The sequence below is a fragment of the Mesoplodon bidens genome (genome assembly GCF_964165515.1).
Source record: "Mesoplodon bidens genome assembly, chromosome: X".
Classification (NCBI taxonomy): Eukaryota; Metazoa; Chordata; class Mammalia; order Artiodactyla; family Ziphiidae; genus Mesoplodon; species Mesoplodon bidens.
Genome location: NC_138163.1, coordinates 89,185,947 through 89,212,117, shown reverse-complemented (window position 1 = coordinate 89,212,117; position 26,171 = coordinate 89,185,947).

Below are 26,171 nucleotides of genomic sequence, written 5' to 3'. Positions count from 1 at the left end.
AAATACTACATAATGGTATGCTATTGCACATCTCTTCCCAACTCTGCATTTAGTGACATGGAGCTGGTAGTCTGAAATTGGTGAATGCTACAAATTAGGTCTTACCTCTCCTACCCCCCATACCAATGGAGGGCTGGTTGTTAAACATCTACCAACACACCGCTGGTTCCAGGGTCTAGCAAACTTTTACTGTCAGTAAATACTTCCACTAGAACTACCCCAAATATCTACTGCTGAATTTCAATTTTTCTTTTCCAGAATGGAGGTAGAAATAATCTCAATTAAAGTATTGCATTAAATTGGCCTCCCAGCTACTGTATAGTCACGAAGTAGGGAAGAAATTTAGAACAGCTCAGTATTCAATGAATATTAATAATAGAATACCTCTATGTGCTAGACTCTGACATACTTGCTAAGAATTTAGATAATCCAAGCATGACATAATTCACTTCTGACCAATCATCTGGAATTGGCCAAAACTGGTTCTGAGACTTCTATGAAACCATTTTCTGCATGGGTGGTTTCATCTTGGCTTAGAAGAAAGGGTACTGGGTCAAGAGACCTGGGCTCCATTTTCGGGTTTAGTAGAACTGTGGGACCTTAAGCAAATGATTTCACCTCTCTGTGCTTCAGTTTCCTCAGCTGTAACATGGAGGTGGCAGGATAATCATCATCATCACCATGATAGTAGCTGACACATATGCTCACTGTGTGCCAGGTACTGTTCTAAATTGTTTTTTTTTTGACATCTTTATTGGAATATAATTGCTTTACATTGTTGTGTTAGTTTCTGATGTATAACAAAGTGAATCAACTATATGTATACTTATATCCCCATATCCCTTCCGTCTTGTGTCTCCCTTCCACCCTCCCTATCCCACCCCTCTAGGTGGTCACAAAGCACCAAGCTGATCTCCCTGTGCTATGTGGCTGCTTCCCACTAGGTATCTATTTTACACTTGGTAGTTAAATTCTTTACATATATTCACTCATTTAATTCTCACAACCCTAGGAAGTAGCTTCTACTCATTTCATCTCCATTTTACTGATGAGGAAACTGAAGTATGGACAGATGAATTAGCGTGTCCAAGGTTACAACAGTCAGTTAGTAAGTGAAGGGAATTTACTAGATGACCTCCCAGTTCAAAGAGTCATTCAATTCTATTCTGTAGAAACCATTTCCAACTTGGAGTGGGGAGCCCTGGTTAGGATACCGTGCTGTTTAACTCTGAGTCAAGTGTGGAGCCTCAGAGTTCTGAGAAGCAGTGAAGGTAGATTTGAGTGCCCTGGAACCTGGGAGATGCAGCCAAGGCTCCTCAGTCCAAATTAAAGCAAGGAATCCCCAGGGCATAACAGCTGGTGGTAAGTCTTCCTCTATAGCTACAGTCTAGGGAGAGAAAAAATAAAGGCAACCCAGGTTCTGGTAGGGTCTACCAAATGTTTTATGTGAGATGTTCTCAAGGCTGATGTTTGAAACTGGGTGGGTTTGGAGGATTGGTTCTATATTTTTTCTTGATAGAATTCATTTGTTCTCTGGTTTTAAGTTATTTGTGTGCATTTCCCTCAGCCCTTAAGGCCCCAAGGGACAAAGTGATAGGTGTGCCTAATCCAAATCTGCAGTGGATTCACCTTTTTATTGAAGGAAAAAATGATACAAAATTACATGCCAGGAACTTTGGGTATTAGTTGGCTAAATGAGCCACTTCCTAGCCTTCTCTCATGAGGACAACTTCTTCATTTGATCTCTTGCTTTTTTGCCTCTGATCTGAAAGCTATTTCCAAGCACACTGCAATAACCTAGAGAGCCACTCTAATGTTCATTTAAAAGCCTTTTCTCATTAGTTCTTCTGTCAAAATGACCCAGGGAAATATATTAGGCCTACATGTAATAATAACAAAAATATCAAAATACAAAAGTTTAAAAATAGGCTTGTTCCTATAGGCACCATTGCCATTTCACCCAAGGTGAAACTGTGAGAAGAGAAAATATTAACTACCAATAGCGACTCCAGTATCCTACAGTCCAGAAAACAAGAAGCTAGCAAGGACCTTGAAGGGTCATCTGGTTAAGCCTCCTGAGTCCAGATTAGTGAATATACAATATACTAGCAGTCAACTCCATTATAGGAGTGGCTTCTGCGGTATTGATGACCAATATGTTTTGACTATAAATAGACTTATCTACTAACTTCCTAAAGTATGCCATGGGTTAAGCTCATTCTACTGAGGAGACTCTTTCATGTTTCAAATCTCCTTTGGTTCCCTGGTCTATTGTGAGCAGCACTTTATCTCCCAAATTGCTAATGTCATTTGGAAAATGACTACTCTGTGGAGAGCATCAAGCAGGGGCTGGTCCATATGGTGTTGTATAGCATTGAGATTATTCTTCTTTATTTTAATTTTTCATTGACCCCAAAGAAAAAACTGGAAACCTGATACCTGCCCTTGGGAGCTTATAATTCTTCCTTTTATTATTTCTAACTCTAAGCTAGTTAAGGACCTCCACAAAGCAAGTGGAAACATGTGCCTGCACCAAGTGGGAGGCAGTGTGATGGAGTGCAATGAGCACAGGCTTCAGAATTAGGCTTTTGGAGCCTCAATTTCCTCATCAATGAAATAAAAGTAGTGTATATAAAGGGGCTGGTATGGAATAGGCATTTAATAAATGTATCAAGTCTTCTTAGCAAATGATGATCCAGTACAGTAGTATTAATTTCCCCTTTTCCTTTAACAAGGCTCCCCAATCTAATACCACCCCTAAGGCTGGGTGGATACTGGAGCCATTCTAGCATGGTGTACCCATCTGTTGCTCTTTATCTTTCTCTTTTTCTTATTCTTCCCCAACCCTTCCTTCTTCCTCCTTCATTTCCCTCAATCCCTTTCTTACTTCTCTTTCCTTCCTCTCTAACTAGCACAGTGAGTTCTGTTTGCACACAACAGGTGAGAAAATGTAATTCAGCCAGATGGCAAATGTCTTGCCAAGTGGATCTTATGGATTGAAAGCCTCCTTCCTGCTGTGGTGTGTGATTATTATTTTGATTAAGCCTTTGGAGGAAACAGTGACAACTAAGACAGGACCACCAACATATGCCCATCCCATAAGCCTTTGCTGTCGGCCCAGCAGTTAGCTTGACCTTCTCTAGCACTCAGGTCACTCCCCAGCCCCCAGCTCAGGGAGTCAGAAAAATTGGCTCCTGATATTATAGCACTCTGTATTTGGAGGGAAGAAGAGGGAGGAGGGAAGAATAGAGTCTACAGCTAAAAAGGTGATGGAAATTGACTAGCTAGGAGGTATCTCTAGGCAGAAAATGATAATTAAAATAATCACTCATAGCTGAAATGAAGCTACACCCTGAAGGCTTCAAATCATTTGGTTCTTTCTTTTTCTGACACAAGCAGGTCTCTGCTATAGTTAGCATTACACAGGCAATTGGACAAAGATAGGTCAGTGCCAAGCCAGACCCTAGTGTGTCTACAAAGGGACTGCCAGCAGCAGCTGCTGTATTTCTGGAATTGATGGCAGAATCAGAGGAAGCGGCTGAATTCCCGGGACACAGTGAGGATACCTGGACTGAGGTGGAGTTTGTTAGACTATGTATTAGTTTGCTAGAACTGCCATAACAAAGTACCAAAAAGTGGCTCAAACAACAGAAATTTATTTTCTCACAGTTCTGGAGACGACAAGTCTGAAATCAATGTGACAGCATAGTTGGTTCCTTCTGAAGGCTTTGAGGGAGAATCTATTCCACGCCTCTCTCCTAACTCTGGTAACTACTTCTGGCAATCTTTGATGTTTCTTGGTTTGTAGATCATGCCTTCATCTTTATGTGGCGTTGTCCCTGTGTGCAAGTCTCTGTCCAAATCCCCCCTTCTTATAAGGATACCAGTCATATTGGATTAGGGGTCCACCCTACTACAGTATGACTTCATCTTAACTAATTACATATGCAATGACCTTATTTCCAAAAGAGGTCACATTCTGAGGTCCCAGTGGTGGGAACTCCAACATATGAATTTGAAGGGGACATAGCTCAACTCATAACAAGCTATAAAGTACCAGGGACATGAGTGGTAAAGCCTAGCATAGGAGGCATAAAAAGCACCCTTTGTTGTTTTTGTTAATGATAAGAACAGGCAGTATCATCTACTGAGTTATGTTCTAGACACTGGGCTGGGTACTTTACATGCATTATTTCATTAATTCCCACCACAAATCCATAAGGTATGCACTTAACTCTTATTATGCCAATGTTTCAGCAGATAAAACTAAGGCCCCAGAAAGGGAAATGACTTACCCCATAAAGGGAACTTAACTTGGCCAAAGTCATGTGTCCAGTAAATAGCAGAGTGACATTTAAACTCAGGTCCATACGACACCAAAGAATCTCCCAAATGCTCTTCACACTATACTCTCTTGTTAATTGGGATGCCCCCACTTGCCCCATTTCAGGACATGAAACACTAGAGTCTGCAGAGAAATTCTGATTTTAGGACTGGTGGGGTCAGGTTAGGTCAGGTCAGGCCTGGGATGGCTGTAGTATCTTCCTTGGAGATCTTTAAGAGTAAGAGAGCTCTGTGCCAGAGTCTGCTGTCTGCTGATGTGATGGAAGGCTATCTAAAGGTAAGGGTATGGGTGAGATGATCTCCAGAGTATCCTGTCAAGAGTGGCAGAGGTAGGAGTGGGAGGAGGAGAAGTTAGAAAGAAAGGAAGTAGAGAGGGTAGAGTTCTAAGGAACCAGTAGAATCAGTGAAACATAATAGCTCATACTCACATAGCACTTACCATGTGTTAGGAACAGTTCTAAGCACTTTATATATATTTACTCATTTAATCATCAAAACCAACCTATAAGGTAGGGTCCATCTCTATCCTTGATTTATAAAAAAGGAAGCTGAGACCCAAAACAGTTAAATAATTTGTCTAAGTTTTCACAACAAATACATATTAAGACTGAGATTTGAACTGAAGCAGTTTGGTTCCAGCCAGCCCCAAGAAATTTGCTTTTCTCTGATTAAACAATTCAATCAAATCCACTGCCCATACTGTGAACTTCATGTTATCCAGTGCAACTTATGTTAAGATGCATTAAATTGCCTCCTTTAATCTTCACAAAAGCCACATGAGGTATCACATCTGCTGTTACAACAGTGTCATGGAGTAGCAGAGGAAATCAAGGCTCAGAGAGGTGGGGTGAAATGTCTCAATTCACAGGCAGAGCTGAGATTCAAACTCAGTTCTGGCTTACCCCAACACTAAGCGGCTCTGTGTCTCACTGCCTCAAGGTTTGCTGGGCTGATGGATAAATCAACTGCTTCCAAGATGAGAAAGCTGATGAGGTGTTATTATTCTCAAGATGTGTATGCATTTTAACAGGGATTCTTGGAAACACAAACCCTTCCCCAGAGTAAAGTTTCTCTTTGTTAGATACTTCATCTGTTGCAGCAAGTTAGACTGCTTAATGGTACACACCTTCTATGTGCAAACACTAAGAACCCTCGAGATTCAGTGTGTACTGGTGTGTGAGGTAGAGGAGATTTCTATATATATTGACATTAGTTCAAGAGGTAATTACAAATAAATTAAATGAATGTGCAAATTGTATGCAAACACATTTAACAACATTCTCTCTGAAAAGGGATGCCAGCAAGCCAACAAAGTGTACAGTGTTTTTTGTCCCATTAATCTCTAAGTTGGGAAGCTGTGTAGGCCAGAGCTGGCCAAAATACCCTCTATAAGCAAATGGAGATGAGTTTGTCATCTTGGCTCCCAAGAATCTGTATAAATCACCATAAAATTCTAAGGCCTAATGTTTTACCTGCATGGTCACCTGCCCCATGGGTCACTGATTCTGTCCTACACTCAAGGATACCATGTTTTAGTGGAAAGAACGTGATATATGGGGAATTAGAAGACATAAGTTCTAGTTGAGTTCCTGCTTTAGACTATATGTGTGTCCTTGGGCAAGTTACTTGACTTCTCTGAGTATCACTTACCCCTATCTATAAAAAAAGGGATCAGATGTGATTATCTCTGAATTCCTTTCCATTTAAATATTCTGTGATTTCATGATTACAATACCTTTACATTCTTAGTCTTTGAGTCATTAATGCATTGAGTGAGAAAGGAATCATCTCCTAAAGGCCCACTAAAATGTACTTGTAGGAAACAACTACTGGAGAGCATTTGTAATCTAGACTAGTCTATTTTGGCCTGACCTCTTGCTTACGGGTGCAAGAAATACCAATGTCTGACATGTAGATTCACATCTCACTTTCTCAGCCAGACCCCTGTCTCTCAAAATGGGCTTTGCTCCTCAGTTCTCCAGGTTTTCCAATGCCTCTCTGAGTTACTCAGGTTCATGACCTAAGACAGACCTTAGGAGAATTTCTATGAAGAAGGCTTTGAGTACTGCATTTGGACAGATGGTTGGAGGCACCAATTTCAAACTTAGTTCTGTAGCCCAGGGCCTTGGGCTAGGACTACTTTGACATCTGGCATTGCATCCATCCATCCATCCAACCATCCATCCATCCATCCATCCATCCATCCATCCATCCATCCATCCATCTATCTAAACTATTTATCAAGCAGCTATTATGTACCAGATGCTGTTTTAGGAGCTGGGGTTTCAGCGATATCAATGAATAAAGGTAGCTTAGTGTAGTGAAAGACAGCTGAACTGAGAGCTAGAGTGCCTGAGCTCACTATGATTTAATATCTGTGCAATACTGGAAATTCACCAAACCTGAGCCTCAGGTTTATCAGCTGTAAAATGGGCTAGAAGGGATTTAATATAGATGATACTAAGGAAGAGTCCTTCCGGCTCTAACTCCCTATTAACAATATGAATAGATAGTAGAATGGAGTGAGGAAGGACATGGACTCTGGAGTCAGGCTGAGGGGCCTAAATTCTTGGTGTACAACTTACTAACTATATGACCTGGGACAAACTGCTTAACCTATGTATGCCTGCTTCTTCTATGTATGGAATGTTAATATTAGTAATACTTACTTCAAAGTGGTATTGTGAAATTAATGAGTTTATATGCGTAAAGTGCTTTCAACAGTATCCGGAATTTAGTAAGTGCTCTGTTAGCTATTTTTAAGAGCCTGACAGTGATTTTGGCTACCTGAGCTTGAACCACTAGCCCTTATGTGGTATGGGGGAAAAAAAAAAGATCAAATCTCTAAGACCTAGCAAATGAAGTGGAAGCTCAATATAATTTACTTTTCCAAATGGTTAATGCTGTTTGATTATGAAGTGGTCTGAGGCTTCCATCTCAAAGAGATCCCTCTCTCCCTCCTAAAGGGTATCAATAATATGCCAACTGAATTTAGGTAATTATTGAACCACCAGTCAGGGCCAAAGCTAATTATGGAGGTGTCTGTAGGTAGCAACTGAGCCTCTGTTGTCTTCTAGAAGATTTTGGGGAAGCTGGGCCTAAAATTCAGGACCTTTGATTTCCCTCACAACTGGAATCACTTCTTAGAGTTTCCACCTTAGCTTCTGTGACTACTAAATCATTTTACCTACCCATGCAAACCCACTCCTCAGAATTAACTGGGAGAAGAGAACTACACTTATTGAGGGCCTACTATCTGCTTTGTGCTTCACATTCATTAACTCATTTAATCTTCACAACAACCCAGAAAGGTATTACCTCCATCTTTTGTAGGTGAAAAAACTTGAGGATCAAAGAGGTCAAGTAATTCTCCCAGGTTACACAGCTCATAAGTATCAGAGCTGGAAGTTGAACACAGGTCTGCCTGGCCACTAAATCCCTGTTCTTTAGACCATACCACACTGCTTTTCATGGACTGCTTATAGGCTGCTTTCAGTGATGAACTACCAAAGAATAGATGTCCAGCTTCCATTAAGTATCATGAACAGATTGGGAGTTAGTGTCCAGGTTAAGAGTGTACATTACCATATTGTCAGAATTAGTTTCACAAGAGACAAGCCCTAAGACCCCATTTTGTTTGAGAGCCCAGGTTCAAGAAAGGCACAACAAACTCCAGCACCTCAGAGAGTTCCTGCCTGTTCCCTACCCCAAGAAGTCCACTGGTGTAGGATGTACTTGTGTTTCTCAATAGAGCACAGAGGAGAGTATTTAGAAATAAGGAGAGGGCATTTTTCATTGTCACAAAGTCTGGTGATCTCTACTGGAAGTTAGTGAGAGGGGGTCAGGGATACAAAACTTCCTGAGATGCAAAGGACCAACCCACAAAATAAAAATTTATCTCACCCAACATGACAATTGTGTCTCCACTGAAAAACTATTAATGACTGTTACATGTGAATCTTAAAAGGCAAGAGGAGATTTTGAAGACTGATCAATTGCTAAATTCCCCCAAGTTCCATTTCTACAATAATACTAAGAATGATCAGAAAGTGATTCTGGCTGGTGCTGAATGGATGCTGAAGTTTTGGATAGCTGGGTACAGAATGAGGGAAGGGAGGGATAGAGAGGCTGCTGAAAGAATGAAACTAAGGCTCAACGGGAACAAGATCAAGGACGATGCTAGGATTAGCAAGAGTGTCAAGGAAAAAGTTAGAGAACATGGACTCAATTCCCAGTCAACATCCCGAGTTGCTGTATAACCTTGAGAGGTATTTCCCTTCTTTTCACCTTTGATTGACCAGCTCTCCAAAGAGGGAAATAAGCCCTGTTTCCCTCCCTCGCTGGACTAGTGAGAGGATTTATGAAATAGCAGATGTGTGCATGTAAATGTAAGTGCTGTGGAAATGAGGGCTTACTGATGCTCCTGAGGAAGAAAGAAAAAGCCAGTGCCTCTTATTATTCAAAACCTAGATAATGTTCTGAGACCCAGTAAGGTTCACCAGCTTAGGCCAGCTAGTTTGAAACTAATATCCTACACAGTACCTCACCAAAACCCTCCACTTTAGAAATTCCAGTCTGAAACCACAACAATATGACCTCCCTATACGTTCAAATTAAATGAGAGTACTTCAACTTTCTCTAATGAATGCTCTATCCCCTTTCCTGTGGGTAATTAGCAGGTAGCAGGGAAATAGAGAATAGAGGACAATGTTTTTCATTAACCAAAATTTTATTTTGTGAAAGTTAGAGTTACAGAAATTATTCCCCTCCCAATAGTATTCCAGAAATATTTTCTTTGATCATGTCTACTTCCACTACTCCCTCCTTGTGGATTATTAAATTGCACTATTTCTATTCTTTCTTGAAGTTAACCTTTTAACTCAATGCATCGCACACAGTAGGCTCTCAGCAAACCTTTTCTTATGGATTAACTCATGTAACTAGAAACTGAACTTCTAGTAGCAAAGTAAGAGTGGCCAGTGAGCTACAAGAGAATGGAGTCCAAGAACTTGGCTTCTCACACAAGGTAACTTGACATTACATGGATACTGATGTACTTATTTTTTATTTAAAAGCATTGTATATTAGATCATGTCTTCTTATTGGGGAGGGAAGTTCTCATCTCCTGCAGCAAGAGAAACCATTATCAGAGAAACCATATTTCAGATCCCAATACTTCCTCAAAGACGGGAGTAAAATTATTTTGCTAGTTTTTATCAGAGGCCCAAGGAAACTTTCAGCATGGCAAAAAGTTACTAACCCAAGATGACAATCATGTGCTATGTGGAGAGAAGAATGCTTTTTTTCCCCCACCGATGCTGCTCTCAGTGTAATCCCTGAAGTGATTAAAAGCTATGGGAAATTACAGCTGGCTGGTAGTTTGGGAGGAATTTAATGGCAAAGCTCATCTTCTCCTCAAATGTATAAATGAAATATTCACTTCTGACAGCAAGTCCACCTTCCAAGTAGTTGGTACACCAGCTGCTGCCAATTTGAGGCTTTGCGCTGGCACTGAACATTTTGGGGCTTATGTCATTGCCACTTGCAGTCATTCTTTCCTGGGAAGACATTGGAACAGGCTGTTTCAGGCCCTTTGAATTGGCCAGTCTACCTGTTGAGCTTGCTTCTTGCTGAGAACAGACTTTGGCCAGCTTTCTCTGCCTAAACTTGCCTAACTGGGGCATTTACCTCATTCTGTTCACTGCCCACTGCTATCCAAGCAAGGCTTGCCTGCTGATTAACCACTGCAGAAAAATTAAAGGAACTGTGATTAGTTGGCTAAAGGACACAAAGGAGAAGGGGGAGTAGGACACTTAATACTTTACAGAATCGAATGTCATTTTTATTTATTACAGAAAACTGTTCTCGATGAGAACAGAAAAAGATAAACTGAACTAGGACTACAACTTCAAATATTTAAGTTATATTTAAAGAATCATCTCAGAAATTTAACTGGATGATGAGCAAGAGAGGAACATTTCCCATGAACTTGGTAGGGAGAAGAGGGACCTTAAAAGGACAAATCAGCCACTGTATAATTTCAAATGCATTCTGACACTCTCCCAGATAGTCAGAAATCTATCCCATGTAAAAGAGCTCTAGAGAAAAAAGTACCAAGGCCTTTCTCTCATTCATCTTAAAGTTTAACAGCTCTCAATGCCAAGAAATGTTGCTTTATATTTATCCCAAACCCTTCATATTAAAGATAATCCATTTTCTCTTGTTCCAGTGTCTGGAGACAAAGAACAATCCATAATGCATTTGAAGACCATTCTTTCAGTCACCCCACAGTCTCCTCCAAGTTAAACAATCTCATCTTCTTTAATCTTTCTTTGAAGGTCTTATTTTCCAATGCCCTTTGTGACTCTTCTCAGGGTCCCCTCACTCTCTCTTCATTCGTCTTTAAATATGGAGCCTAGAACTAGATAAAGTCCTCTAGTAAGTATTGAGTACAATGGTAAGCTTCCTTTCTGGTGATCAGACTGTTTTGCATATTCAGGTTTTTTCAACGTTTGTGATAATGGCCACATTCCTGTTATTGGTCATCGAGGTTGTTTTCCATTATTTTTGCTAAGTAAATTACGGCATATTAACTCAATGAAATATTAGGCAGCCACTGAAAAGGGCCATAATTATCAGGAGTGTATGGCAACAGAGAGAGAAAATGTATAGTTAAGTCAAAAAAGGCAAAATATAAAATTATGCGGCCCCTCATCTATGGCTTCAAGGTACTTCATACACCACTTTATTATAGCACTTAGCATTTTATATTCTGGTCATTTGTTTCTGTGCTTATCTGCTCCTCCAACCCAGTGGAGGCCCTAGGCAGTGTTTGAATTATTTCTGTTGCACCAGCACTGGGTATCTGTCCTGGCAGGGAGTAGGTACTCAGAAGTGTTTGTTAAATGAATGGATAAATGGGAGCCATATAAAAATGCCTAAACATGGAAACAATAGCTTAGACATAATAGGAGGAAATAGAGATAGTTGTGCTAGAATGGTGAAATTACAAGTGTTTTATTCTTCTCAATTTTTTTCACCTATTTTTCTTACCTGGCCAAAAAAGGAAGGGACAACAGTCAGTGTTTATTCCTGGTCAGCTTATAATCAACAGGTCCCTCAATATCTTATTTTCTATCCATGTAGCTTGTTTCATTGTTACTGGGATGTTCTGTCTTGGTTTCTGGGTATGTCCTTTGGAAAAGATTGCTGTAAAATTCTTGGCTCACTTTCAGAGGCACTGCTTGACAATATCCCCCTTCCCTTACACCTGGGGAACATCTTTCAAATCACCCCCGGGTGTAACCATAATAAGTATGTTTCAGGGACATCTCCTCATCTGAACTTCCTAACAACCCTGGAAGGTAGTTAAGGTAGGGAGAAATCTCTGAAACATGAAAAAACAAAGGCTTAAAGAGTCTAATGGTGATAGAGACAGAGAATGCAAGATTAGGTCCAGAACCCAGGTCTTTTGACTTCAAATCCCATGAATATTCCATCACACCATCTACTGCTGGCCTGTATGATCTCAGATATAATGACACCAAGATTCCCTATGCTCCGAAGTCTGTCCCTACTTGATCCTTTCAGTTGCTAGGTAAAAAGGCAGGCTGGGATAGAAATGAAAAGTTAGCTGCATACCTACTATGTGTCAATCAATCTACCTATGATGAATACAATTATTATCCATACTTTTTAGAGAGAAGACAACAGACTCAGGAGGGTAAGGTGATTTCCCAAGGTCACACAGCTGGTAAATGACAGAGCTGACATTCAAACTCAGGTCTGTTTGATTCTAAAACCCAGGCCCTTGGTACTATATTAGAAAGGGTGAGAACTTTCCCTCAAGTTAGTGTTCTGGCCTAGGCTCCAAGATCAACTATTGACCAGCTCTTTCTTTGGCCCCATCTCCTTAAAAGGAGGAGGCAGGCTCAGAATAAAAAGCTACAATGGGCAAGTGGCAACTGTTGCTTGATATCCTGTTGTACAACAATGAGTAAAGTCAACTATATGCAACTCCCTAGCCTGTGGGAGTCACTATGAAAGTGTTTGACCTCTATTCCAGGCCCAGAATTGTGCTATCTTAGCTCTAACCCTATGTCAAATCATATCTCCCCTCTCACTATACCATCCTCTTTGCTAACCTGTGTTAATATGGGTAGAACAGTAGAGGGAACATAAACCACTGCATTCTCAAAGTGCTGCCCTGGATATTAACAACTAACACTTATATAGCCTTTACTCTGTGCCAATCATGTTCTAAGTGCCTAACATATTTAATCCTCACTGGTATGAATTAGATACTATTATATTCCAGATTTTACTAATGGAAAAATTGAGGTACAGAAAGGTTAATTACTTGCCCAATGTCATGCAGGTAGTGAGTGGCAGAGCGAGGCTTGAAGTTGGGCAAATCTGCAAGACTTCATGTTCTTAACAACACTGTATTGCCCCTCCAGTTGTGATGTGAGAACACAATAACAAAGCACAATGGAAATGCCTTAATTGATGTGAAAGCTGGCAATAACAACAACATGTCTACCATCTAGACAATATTTTACAGTTTACATAGCACTTTCTACATCTGTGGAATCAGTTGGTCCTCACAAGAATGGTGTGAAGGAGGCAGCACTGATATTATTATCCTCAGTTTTCAAGAAGGCAGTATAGAATAGAGGTTGAACATCCAGGTTGGTTCAAATCCTGGCTCTGTTCTTTCTCAGCCATGTAACATTGAACATATCCTTGTTGGGCCTTAAGATCCTCATATGTAGAAATACCTTCATAGTGTTACAGTAAGGAATTAATGAAGTAATGTATATACAGTGTTTCACACAGTTTCTGACCCAAAGGAAGCCAGCAATAAATGTTGGCTATTATTATAAGATGAGGAAACTAAGGCTCCAAGAGAAGGGTGTATATACAGCACTCAGGGAGGCATGGGCAGAACAGGGCTTAGATTCTAGGCCCCTACTTCCAGTCCAGTATTCTTCTAAGGTTCCTCACCCTGAAGCCATCATTTTATATTTTGACAGGTAAACCTGCTGCAGGACTACTAAGAATCAGCATGGCATCAGAATGTTCATTTTGTCTGTCACCCCTGCCCCCCAACACTGACAATGGAAATTTAGCACCTAGCACAAGGCTGGCATGTAGCAGGCCCTCAGTAGGTATCTACTGAATGAATGAAATACCTAAGCCATCAAAGTGCTCTCAATGGACCCTGGGGAGAAAGAGACTAATAAGACCACAGTCTTTGCCTTCAAGAAAACAACAGTCCAACAAGAGATATGGACTTCCAGATAAATGATTAACCAACAGTGTGATAAGCAATGTCCTAGAGGACTGAACAAAGAGCTATATTTTGGAGAGGAAAAATCCCCTTTCCATTAACTTGTTACTACTTCCACTATGCCCTGGAAGCAAGGAGAAGATGACAAAATCCTTTAAAAGAAAATGGAGACTTAGAGGTGAAATGACTTGCCTGGGATCATCCACAAGCAGATCTCAAATCCTGAATTCAAATCCAAAGTTTTTTCAGTAATAAATTCTGTATTTCTAGATGAGAGCCAGCATCCTGATTCAAGTGGGAAGGGATTTGTATCAATTCATCCAAATGGACTAAGGTTAGCTTTCTTATTAAGAATTCCTCAACTAAGGAGTTGGGATACATTGGATGGCACCAATACAAGCAGGTTTTGAAACTTCTTGATCTGAAGATCTGGCTGTGTCAAAGGCTAGAAAATGATCTGTCCAAGATGATTAGGGTGTGATCTGGAGGCAAGGGGAAATCCTTCATGTTTTGATAGGACCCTGCTCCAATAATGACTTGGGGTGTCAAAATGTATTTCAGCTCTGCCAATTAAATGGACTTCTCAAAAGAAGGCTATAGATCAGGCTGTCTGAGCCCACTGAGCATTGAGCATGATGAACTACTTCTCACTGTTATGGTCAGGGATAACAAGGAATTTGGCAACTCTACTCCATGGTTATTTGGCATCACTGCAGAGTTATATGAACCCATCAATATGCTTCAGGAAGGAAACATGAAAATTATTATTGTGATGATTAGTTAGCAGTAGTATATTACTAAAGACTTCTACAGAAATCACCACACACACAGCATTAAAACCCAAGCAGGAGAACTTTGTTATGTGTCCTCCTAGACAAAGCGGTTTTTGGCATCTCTTTCTCCACCCTCATATCCAACACAGTCTCTCTCTTTTCCCTGTCTATCTCTCTGTCTCTGACTCTGTCTCCGTCTGTCTGTCTGTCACACACACACACACACACACACACACACACATTCTCTCTCTCTCTCTCTCTCTCTCTCTCTCTCTCTCTCTCAGCTATCCTCTTCAGCTCAGATTATCTATACCAATTCAAGGAATATTATCTCAACCATTTACCAGCTTTGTGACCTTGAACAACTTACTAAACTACTCAGAGTTTTGGGTTTTGCATCTGTAAAATGTAGATACCAATAACTACCTCCTAGAGAGTGCCTGGAATATAGTAGGTGTTCAGTAACTGGTAGCTGAGTCAGAGGTAGTGGTACCATCTGGATGGCAGGGAAGGAGTGTCTCAGGATGGAGTATGTATGTTAGAAAGTAGCGTTTTTTCTACAGGTTTGGGTGACTGAGATGGACTGACTAATTCTGCTTGCATCAGGCAGCACCAGCAATCTTGATGCAGACTATTATATAAGTTACAATACAAAGCAACTCTCCTTTGGTATTAGAACTTACTTGGACATCAAGACTGCTACAAAAGCATGATTTCCAATCTTAATTTCTTTTCCACCTACCTCAGACTGCCACCAATTCCAAAACATTTTGCTCACTGGCTTATGCCCACCACCCCTTGTAAAACTCTGAACCCACTTTTATCACTCATTCCCCATCCCGACTCTCCCAATTACAACAACACAATATTTTCCTCAACTACCCTCCTCCTGCTGACAGATGACAAGTGTGGGCTGTTGTAATGATGGATTCCCAGGCAGTGATTCAAAAGAAAACAGGGGGTTGAAGATGATGTATACAGACTATTGAAACAGTTTAATTAAATAAAAATGTATAAAAGTGAACTGTTATGCTCCAGACAGCGGTGCTGCTGATGAGTCTTGTCATTGCAATATTCATCTTCTGTCCATGTGATAAGAAGACTCGTGTTCCTCTCCAACCTACAGGTCAATAAGTCCCTGCTGCATTATCTCTCCCCTGGGGTATGTATAGAAGTTTCACCAGGGTCAGCTCCTTGAGCAGCCTATAGAAAACAGCCTGGGAGACCATGAGCAGCAGTGATGAAAAGGCCCCTCAAACTCACTGCTCCATAGTCTCAGCTGGCCACTGCAGACAAAAGAGAGACAGTGACAGAATAGACTCCAGGGGAGGAATCATAGACTCAGAGAAAGACTCAAAAGAAGATCCATGAGCTACAGGAGAAGTGGAAGAGAAAATAAAGCAGGAGGGAAGGGATAAATAGGAGAGAGACAGACCAACACAGTAAGCAAGTGGGCCTAAGGACGAAGGACAAAAGAAGACTTGCCAGGAGAATGAGAGAACAAGAGAAAGAATAGAGCACAATAAAGGAAAAGGAGAAAAAGACAAAAGTAGCTAAAAGGGCTTTGAAGAGAGAGAAAATCAAAGAAAGGAGAAACAAAAAAGAGACAGCTAAATGGAATGGGGGGGCAGAAATTACCAGGGACCTATCCAATATATTTTTTGCTTCACATTAGACAACCCTTTCTATTTTCATAATAAGATTGTACTTGACACCTGTCAAAGTATCGGCTTGACAAGCAAATGTGAAAGATACTGGTTTTTATATTGACCACACATTTAAAAGCTATGGTAACTAGGACAAATTAGGGAGGGAGATAAAGAAAGAGAAGCCAGGAAGAGGCTTAAGAAGCCAGAATTTTTTTCCAAAGTAGGGAGAGATAAAGATTGAGGAGAAGGTGGAAGAGGTAGTGGATAAATTGGTGGATGTGGAGGATGGGAAGGAAGGAGGGAGGGGTGTTTGAGATTGAAAACTACACATATGCATACTCTAAAACTAATTTTTGTTTTTGGATCAGTAGCCTTACCATTCACTCTTTCAGCAAATGAAGGTGGTTACTTTTTCTGTAGCTCCATCTCTCAAGCCTGCATCCTTCTCCCATCCCTACAACCCCAGTCTCTACCCAGGCCCTCCGAAATCAACCCTTGGGGGATAGGGATTCCATCTATCCTAGCCTTTTTTCCTCCCACCCTGCCTTCCTCTCTAAACTCTTACTCCCAATCTCTTCCTGGGCCATCCCTGAACTCTGGGACATTTATCCTGTTATGCTGGGGTTTGAATTGCCAGGCTAGAGACTGGAGGCTGTTTTTCTGTCCAGCCACCACGGCAACAGTGTGGGATTCTGCCCTGTGTTGGACAGTGGTGTCTGGGCTATGGTCTGAAGAGGCTAATTTCCTCCAGGTAAAAATTCCTGTAAAGAGAGAAAGACAAAGAGAGGAAAAGGGAGAGGGAGAGAAAAGAGAGAGAAAATTTTTCCCATTTCCTACCCAATTAGTTTTCTATTAAGCTAATTTACCATTATTGTTCTGTTAAAAATATAACTCATTAAATTAGTTTGGACCCAACAGTCTCCAGTTACATATTTATTTTCTTAGAAATCAGACAATTAACATGTTCAGAAGTTATCTAAGTATAGCTATGGTATAACTGAATAAAGCAAAACTTGGGGTCAGACAGACCCTCCAATCTTCCCTCTCTCCATGCTCCCAAATGCTTTGTCCCTACCTTGCTTGTGACATGTATAACATGCCCATAATTAGAAGTTGACTTTCCTTCTTCCTCAGCTGGACTTTGAGTTTCTTAAAGGTAACCATGCATCTTCATCTCTGGGTTGCCTAAGAGATACATAAGAGTTGGCCTAAACAAATATTTGCTTTGAAATTAGAGATCTTTCCTGCCTAGTTAAATCCTGTGGGTCCAATCACCATTTAGGTAAGCAGTGAGACAAACAGGGAAATTAACGTATATTGGACACATATTTATCAGGCACCGTGCTAATCCTTTTCATGTGCACTGTTTCCTCCAATACTCAAAATACTCCTAGGCAGTAGATATTACTACCTTTATTTGGCTTATAAAATAGTGAGGCCCTAAGAGGTTGAGTAACTTGCCCATTGTCACACAGCTCATCATTACCAGGGCCTAGAATTGGACACAGGTCTATTCAGTTGCAAAACCCATGTTCTTATCTCTACATTACCTTAGCTCCTAAGGTTATTAAAGCCTCTTAATGTCCAAAGCCACTTTTTTTTTAATATGCTGGTCCTATTCAACTCTTCTAAACACTGATTCCAGTAAGCACCCTCTACTTCTCAAAACTTTATCTTCCCTTGGCTTCTGCAGCACTATTCTGCCCTAGTTTTGTTCCCATGCTTCTGACAACTACTGCTCAGTCTCCTCTGCCTGCTGGTTTCTGACTCTTTGTTCTAGGTGTTCACACTCTCCTTGGGCAATATCATTAGTCTCAAAGGTTTTCTGAGCATCTGGAAGTGGTAAGCTCCCAAAATTGTATTTTCAACGCTATGCTTTTTCCCAAAATTTAGAACCAAGTCACTACTACCTCCTGAGCCTCTCAAACTCAGCATGTATAAAATTCAACTCATCAGTCTGACCTCCACATCCTTACTTCTCCCAACCTTGCTCCTACTCCCATCTCCAGCATAACAAGATGTCAGCTTCACTGGTAATCAGAAAAATGCAAATTAAAGCAACCATAAAATAACATTTTAGCCCCATCAGAGTGGCAGAAATGTAAATCTCTGATAATATTAAATGTTAGTGAAAGTACAGGTATACTTTTCCTCTTATATATTGCTGGGGTGTGGAGGTGGGGTCAGAAAAGCCTTTTTGAAGCTGATTTGGCAGTACCTATTCAAGTTTTAAATGTGACTAACCTAAAAGCAAACAATTCTACTTATTAGTGTTCACTCTAGAAAAATATTGTCATATTGTACACAAAAAGGAATATATTACTAAAAACCATTAAACTGTACATTTAAATGGATGAATTGTGTGGTATGTGAATTATAGCTCAATAAATCCTTTAAGCAAACAAAAAAGGAATATATAAGGACTTTCATTGAAGCACTATCTTTTTTAGTGTGGTAAAATGTATATAAGATAAAATCAACCATTTTAAGTGTACAGTTCAGGGCATTAACACAATGTTAATTGTGCAATGTTGTGCACAGTATTGTACAACCATTCATGACTATCCATTTCCAGACTTTTTCATATTCGTAAACAGAAACTCTGTACCCATTAAACAATAATTCCCTATTCTCCCCTCCCTCCAGCCCCTGAACCTCTACTCTACTTTCTGTCTCTATGAATTCGCCTATTCTAGGTACCTAATATAAGTGGAATCATAAAATATTTGTCTTAATGTGTCTGACTCACTTCACTTAGCATAAATTTTTCAAGCTTCATCCATTTTGGAGTATATATCAGAATTTCATAATATCATCCCTTTTATGTCTTAATAATACTCCATTGTATGTATATTCCACAATTTTTTATCCAATCATCTGTTGATGGTCATTGAGTTGTTTCTATCTTTTAGCTATTGCAAATAGTGCTGCAATGAACATTAGTGTACAAGTATTTATTTGCATCCCTGATTTCAATACTTTTGGGTATATACCTAGAAGAGAAGTGTTAAATCATATGGTAATTCTATATTTAACTTTTTGAGGGGTCCTCAAACTGTTTTCCACAGCAGCTGCACCATTTTACACTTCTGACAGCAATGCAAGAGGGTTCCAATTTCTCCACATCCTAAACAATACTTGTTATTTTCTGTTTTTTTTATTTTTATTTTTTTTAAATAGCCATCCTTATAAGTGTGAAGTGGTATCTCATGGTAAGTTAGATTTGCATTTCCTTAATGACTAACAATGTTGAATATCTTTTCATTTGGTTTATAGGCCATTTGTATATCTTCTTAGAGAAATGTCTATTCAAGTATTTTGCTCATTTTTGAAATAGGTTGTTTGTTTTTTATTTTTGAGTTGTAGGGGTTTTTATATATTCTGGATATCAATCCCTTACCAATATATAATTTTCAAATATTATCTCCCATTCTGTGGGTTGACTTTTCACTCTCTTGATAGTGTCCTTTGATGTACAAAGTGTTTTAAATTTGATGAAGCCCAGATTATCTTTTTTTTTTTCTTTTGTTGCCTGTGCTTTTGGTAAAAAAGTAAAATAGCCATAAATGGAGTCTGGGAAAATGAATGATACATCCATATTACAGGACTCTGTACAGTAGTTAAAAGGAATAAGGTAGGTCTATACATGGGAAGATGATCAAGACAAAGTGTTACTCTATGACATAAATCACAGCAAGATCCTTTTGGACCCACCTCCTAGAGAAATGGAAATAAAAACAAAGATAAACAAATGGGACCTAACGAAACTGAAAAGCTTTTGCACAGCAAAGGAAACCATAAACAAGACCAAAAGACAACCCTCAGAATGGGAGAAAATATTTGCAAATGAAGCAACTAACAAAGGATTAATCTCCAAAATTTATAAGCAGCTCATGCAGCTCAATAGCAAAAAAACAAACAAGCCAATCCAAAAATGGGCAGAAGACTTAAATAGGCATTTCTCCAAAGAAGATATACAGACTGCCAACAAACACATGAAAGAATGCTCAACATCATTAATCATTAGAGAAATGCAAATCAAAACTACAATGAGATATCATCTCACACCAGTCAGAATGGCCATCATCAAGAAATCTAGAAAAATAAATGCTGGAGAGGGTGTGGAGAAAAGGGAACCCTCTTGCACTGCTGTTGGGAATGTGAATTGGTACAGCCACTATGGAGAACAGTATGGAGGTTCCTTAAAAAACTACAAATAGAACTACCATATGACCCAGCAATCCCACTACTAGGCATATACCCTGAGAAAACCATAATTCAAAAAGAGACATGTACCAAAATGTTCATTGCAGCTCTATTCACAATAGCCCGGAGCTGGAAACAACCTAAGTGTCCATCATTGGATGAATGGATAAAGAAGATGTGGCACATATATACAATAGAACATTACTTAGCCATAAAAAGAAATGAAACTGAGCTATTTATAATGAGGTGGATAGACCTAGAGTCTGTCATACAGAGTGAAGTAAGTCAGAAAGAGAAAGACAAATACCGTATGCTAACACATATATATGGAATTTTAAAAAATGTCATGAAGAACCTAGGGGTAAAACAGGAATAAAGACACAGACCTACTTGAGAATGGACTTGAGGTTATGGGGAGGGGGAAGGGTAAGCTGTGACAAAGCGAAAGAGAGGCATGGACATATATACACTACCAAACGTAAGGTAGGTAGATAGTGGGAAGCAGCCGCATAGCACAGGGAGATCAGCTCAGTGCTTTGTGACTGCCTGGAGGGGTGGGATGGGGAGGGTGGGAGGGAGGGAGATGCATGAGGGAAGGGATGTGGGAACAGATGTATATGTATGACTGATTCACTTTGTTATAAAGCAGAAACTAATAAAATAAAAAAAAAGACAAAGTGTTAGGTGAAAAATGCAAGTTGTAGCCCATTCACACAACACACACACACACACACACACACACACACACACACTTATGGCATACAGTGGCTTAGAGACTGAATGAATGTGCTCATATATGCCCTCATCCCAGGGCTCTTCCTGCTTCTTCAGTGAAATCAGTATGAACCAAGGCTCCTTAAAATGCAAAGAATATTAATTACAATATTTTGTTTCCAACTACAAAGTAAACACAAAATCTAACACAATATCCAATCCCCAATCCTGTTCATACAAGGTCTCCCTGACCCCTGAGTTCTTGGAGATAAAGAGCTGGACCAAGATTTGTAGAGAAAATGCAGAGGCCACTACACTTGTCTGTATTTTTCCTTACATGATTATTCTCCATGATTCTATGATTTCCTTACATGATTTTTCTCAGTAAGTGTATGAGGACTCTACTTGGGATACCATGTGTCCTATCACTTCACATTTCCTGGCATTGCCCTGAGGGATGGTTAAGAATTCTTTCTCTGTTCAGGCAGTGAGTGTGTTCCTCAAATAATGCTGAGCAGGAAGAATATCTGATCCTGTACACTTTGGAGCCAATTCCAGTTGGCTTGGTTGAAGGATCAAAAAAGATAAACAGATGCCAGTCTAATGAAACAAAACAGACCAAAACAAATAAAGAAAGAAAAGACAAGGTTTCTAAATCTTCAGGCAATATTGCATTTCAGACACGTGGTTTAATATGACGGTACATAGTAAAGCCTATCAAGGATGCTTCGATGTTACTAAGAAGGAGAGAGCTAAATAGATCAAGAAAATAATAAAACATTAGAGAGAAGTAAGAATGGATGTAAGAAAGTTAGAGTTAAATTAGAAAAATCAACATAAGCTCATGATTTTGAAAGGTTTCTTCCATACATTCCAGAAGGTGGCCACATTAGTTAGGTCTGAGCAAGGTTGTGAGGGGAGGAGGGAGAGGGGGCTCAACCTTTCCCTATACACACTTCTGTGCCATTTTGCACTTTTTACCACGTGCATGTTTTACCTGTTAAAAATGAATCAACAACACTAATGTTAAAGGCCCAAGCTATGTAATAAAAATGGCTTGAGCAGCCTCTAGTGACCTCCTAACTGTTATGAACTCTCATGAAAAATAACCTAATGTGCATCCCTAGCTAGCACCAAGACTCTGAACCATCACTCTGTTCTGAAGTGAACTATACCAAGAATTTTCAAAGGGTAGCATGTACCAGATTTGGAGGGAAAGACATCAGGATGTGTCTAGGACACTTGCTTTTTCAAAAAGCAAGCAAGAGTAATCCTAATAATCATCCTTTCATTAAATACTTACTATGGTCTAAGACACTGTTCCAAGTGTTTTACATGAATTAATTGGTTTAGTCCTCATACCAACCCTATAAAGTAGGTACTATTATTAACAACCCTATTTTACAGAAAAGAAAACTGAAGCAAAGAGAGGTTAAAGCCACTTACCCAAAGTCAGAATCCCTGCAGAGATGTCAAGGATAGGTTTTTTTAAGAACAATGAAGTCAAGCAATGACAAGTAAAAAAGATAATAACTAAATAAAATAAGTCTCTGAGAAGAGTTTTCTATCCACAAGAATATTTTAAAGTGGTGAGTAATACAACGTGTTTGGTAATATTTCACATGTTTTATTGGTAGATATAATTATTGACTTATTGGTTCTATTAGTAGAACCAAGTAGACATCCTCAGAAAACAACACTGATAATGATTATAATAAGAATAGTTAAATATTATTAAATGTTTACATGCACCAAGCACTGTTTTAAGCAATTTGTATTAGTTCATTTAATCCTTAAATGACCCTATGAGAGAAGGATAGTATTATTATCCCCATTTTACGGTGGAAAAAACTGAGACATAATCAGGTTAAATAGCTGATCAAGAATCAAGCTATTGACAACTAGGAAGTGTTAAGTCAAGGTGTGAATGAATCCAAGCAGTGTAGCTTCAGAGCCCACACTCTAAAACATTACCCTGTATTATCTCACCATGTGGTTCAGCATGCTACCTGGAGATACAGGCATGATGAATTAGAAAATACTATACGATGTTGGTTTTCTTGCAATTAAAAGAAACAGGACAAAACTAAGAGGATACTGTACAGAGGAAACTGACTGAGATTATGTGGGAAAAGTTTTGAATTGGGAGTGAAAAGAGATCCACTGAGTTGCCACGGACCTGCTGTTTCTCACACTGACCAGGTCTTAATAAACCCAGTGTTCATTAGTCCATGTGCCTGTCCTAGGTCACCCATGGACACTGCAAGATGGTCCTGGGCTCGGGACTGCAAAGTTCATTAACTCCTAATGGCTTTGGGGAATCAACAGAGGTTACTAAGTGATTGTGGTCACTTACTAATAAGATTGTTCTTCCCACTCCTTAACAATCCCATGGGATCTACTTATTGCTCCCTGAACAAATCAAGGATTTCTATTCTTCTGTACTTTTACTTAGGCTGCTTCCTCTGCCTATAATGCTTGTCACTACTTCTGCCCTACTAGCACCTTTTCTATAGCTGGAAAACTTCTACCTATCCCTCAAAATCCCATTTGAATATCATTGCCTATGCCAGTTTACACAAATGAATTAGTGACTTCCTCTACTGCTCTCTAATTCTTGTTATTACTTCATATGTCTGCCCACCATCCCTACTCCTCATTAGACTGTGAGCACTTTGAGGGAACAGATTGTGCTGCATTTGATTCACCTTCTTTACCCCTGGTGCCTAGTGCAGTGCCAAGGAGGGGAAAGTCAAAAGCAAATGTTAAATTTTTATCATCATCATCATTGTATCATCATCCCAAAGGCTCACATTTTGCCTGCATAGTCATGGGGCTGATGTGGGGTATCTACAGGTTAACAGCTCACCAAAGCATGGCCTTTGGAACCAGGTAGAAAGACATGAGTTTAAATCCCAACTTTACCATTTACTAGCTATGTAAACTTGAGTAAGTCACTTCACTTCTCTTAGCTTCAGTTTCCTCATCTATAAAACAGAGGTAAATAACTGGGCCTTCTTCACAGAGTTGTTGTAAGGATGCCATGTAAATATGTGCAGATCACACCGTGTACAATAGGCACTCAAATAGTAGTTCTTATTAAGGCAGTATACCTGTGGGTGCCAGTGGAGACCTGTGTCTGCATGGGCCCAACTATTTGTCCATATCACCCATTCGCCCAGCAACTCCACATCAGAAGTGTTGTGTCAAGCTGTCATTAGACAGGCCCACAGACTGACAAAGGAGCCAGAATATTAATCTCTGAAATGTTTAATCATGATATCCTGCCATGGAGACAGTAGCCCATTTTTTCAGAAAGAGAAACACTTAGTCCCAAATTTCTCAGAGGCCTCCAATATAACTGTTTTATTTGTTGTTGTTGTTGTTGTTGTTGTTGTTAATATCTTTATTGGAGTATAATTGCTTTACAATGGTGTGTTAGTTTCTGCTTTATAACAAAGTGAATCAGTTATACATATACATATGTCCCCATATCTCTTCCCTCTTGTGTCTCCCTCCCGCCCACCCTCCATATCCCATCCCTCTAGGTGGTCACAAAGCACGGAGCTGATCTCCCTGTGCTATGTGTCTGCTTCCCACTAGCTATCTATTTAACGTTTGGGAGTGTATATATGTCCATGCCACTCTCACACTTTATCCCAGTTTACCCTTCCCCCTCCCCATATCCTCAAGTCCATTCTCTAGTAGGTCTGTGTCTTTATTCCTGTCTTGCCCCTAGGTTCTTCAGGACCATTTTTTTTTTTTAGATTCCATATATATGTGTTAGCATAAGGTGTTTGTTTTTCTCTTTCTTACTTACTTCACTTTGTATGACAGATTCTAAGTCCATCCACCTCACTACAAAAAACTCAATTTTGTTTCCTTTTATAGATGAGTAATATTCCATTGTATATATGTGCCACATCTCCTTTATCCATTCATCTGTTGATGGACATTTAGGTTGCTTCCATGTCCTGGCTATTGTAAATAGAGCTGCAATGAACATTTTGGTACATGACACTTTTTGAATTATGGTTTTCTCAGGGTATATGCCCAGTAGTGGGATACTTCAGTTGTATGGTAGCTCTATTTTTAGATTTTTAAGGAACCTCCATACTGTTCTCCATAGTGGCTGTATCAATTTACATTCCCACTAACAGTGCAAGAGGGTTCCCTTTTCTCCACACCTTCTCCAATAAAGTTTGCAGATTTTTGGATGATGGCCATTCTGACTGGCATGAGATGATATCTCATTGTAGTTTTGATTTGCATTTCTCTAATGATTAATGATGTTGAGCACTCTTTCATGTGTTTGTTGGCAATCTGTGTACCATTTTTTTGTGTGTGTGTGGTATGCGGGCCTCTCACTGTTGTGGTCTCTCCCGTTGTGGAGCACAGGCTCCGGACGTACAGGCCCAGTGGCCATGGTCCACGGGCCCAGCCGCTCCACGGCACACGGGACCCTCCCGGACTGGGGCACCAACCTGTGTCCCCTGCATCGGCAGGTGGACTCCCAACCACTGCACCACCAGGGAAACCTTCTTTGGAGAAATGTCTACTTAGGTATTCTGCCCATGTATGGATTGCATTGTTTGCTTCTTTGATATTGAGCTGCATGAGCTGCTTGTAAATTTTAGAGATTAATCCTTTGTCGGTTGCTTCATTTGCAAATATTTTCTCCCTTTCTGAGGGTTGTCTTTTGGTCTTGTTTATGGTTTCCTTTGCTGTGGAAAAGCTTTGAAGTTTCGTTAGGTCCCATTTGTTTTTATTTCCATTTCTCTAGGAGGTGATTCAAAAAGGATCTTGCTGTGATTTATGTCATAGAGTGTTCTGCCTATGTTTTCCTCTAAGAGTTTGATAGTGTCTGGCCTTACATTTAGATCTTTAATCCATTTTGAGTTTATTTTTGTGTATGGTGCTAGGGAGTGTTCTAATTTCATTCCTTTACATGTAGCTGTCCAGTTTTCTCAGCACCACTTATTGAAGAGGCTGTCTTTTCTCCACTGTATATTCTCGCCTCCTTTATCAAAGATAAGGTGACCCTACGTGCATGGGTTTATCTCTGGCTTTCTATCTTGTTCTGTTGATCTATATTTCTGTTTTTGTGCCAGTACCATACTGTCTTGTTTACTGTAGCTTTGTAGTATAGTCTGAAGTCAGGGAGCCTGATTCTTCCAGCACCATTTTTCTTTC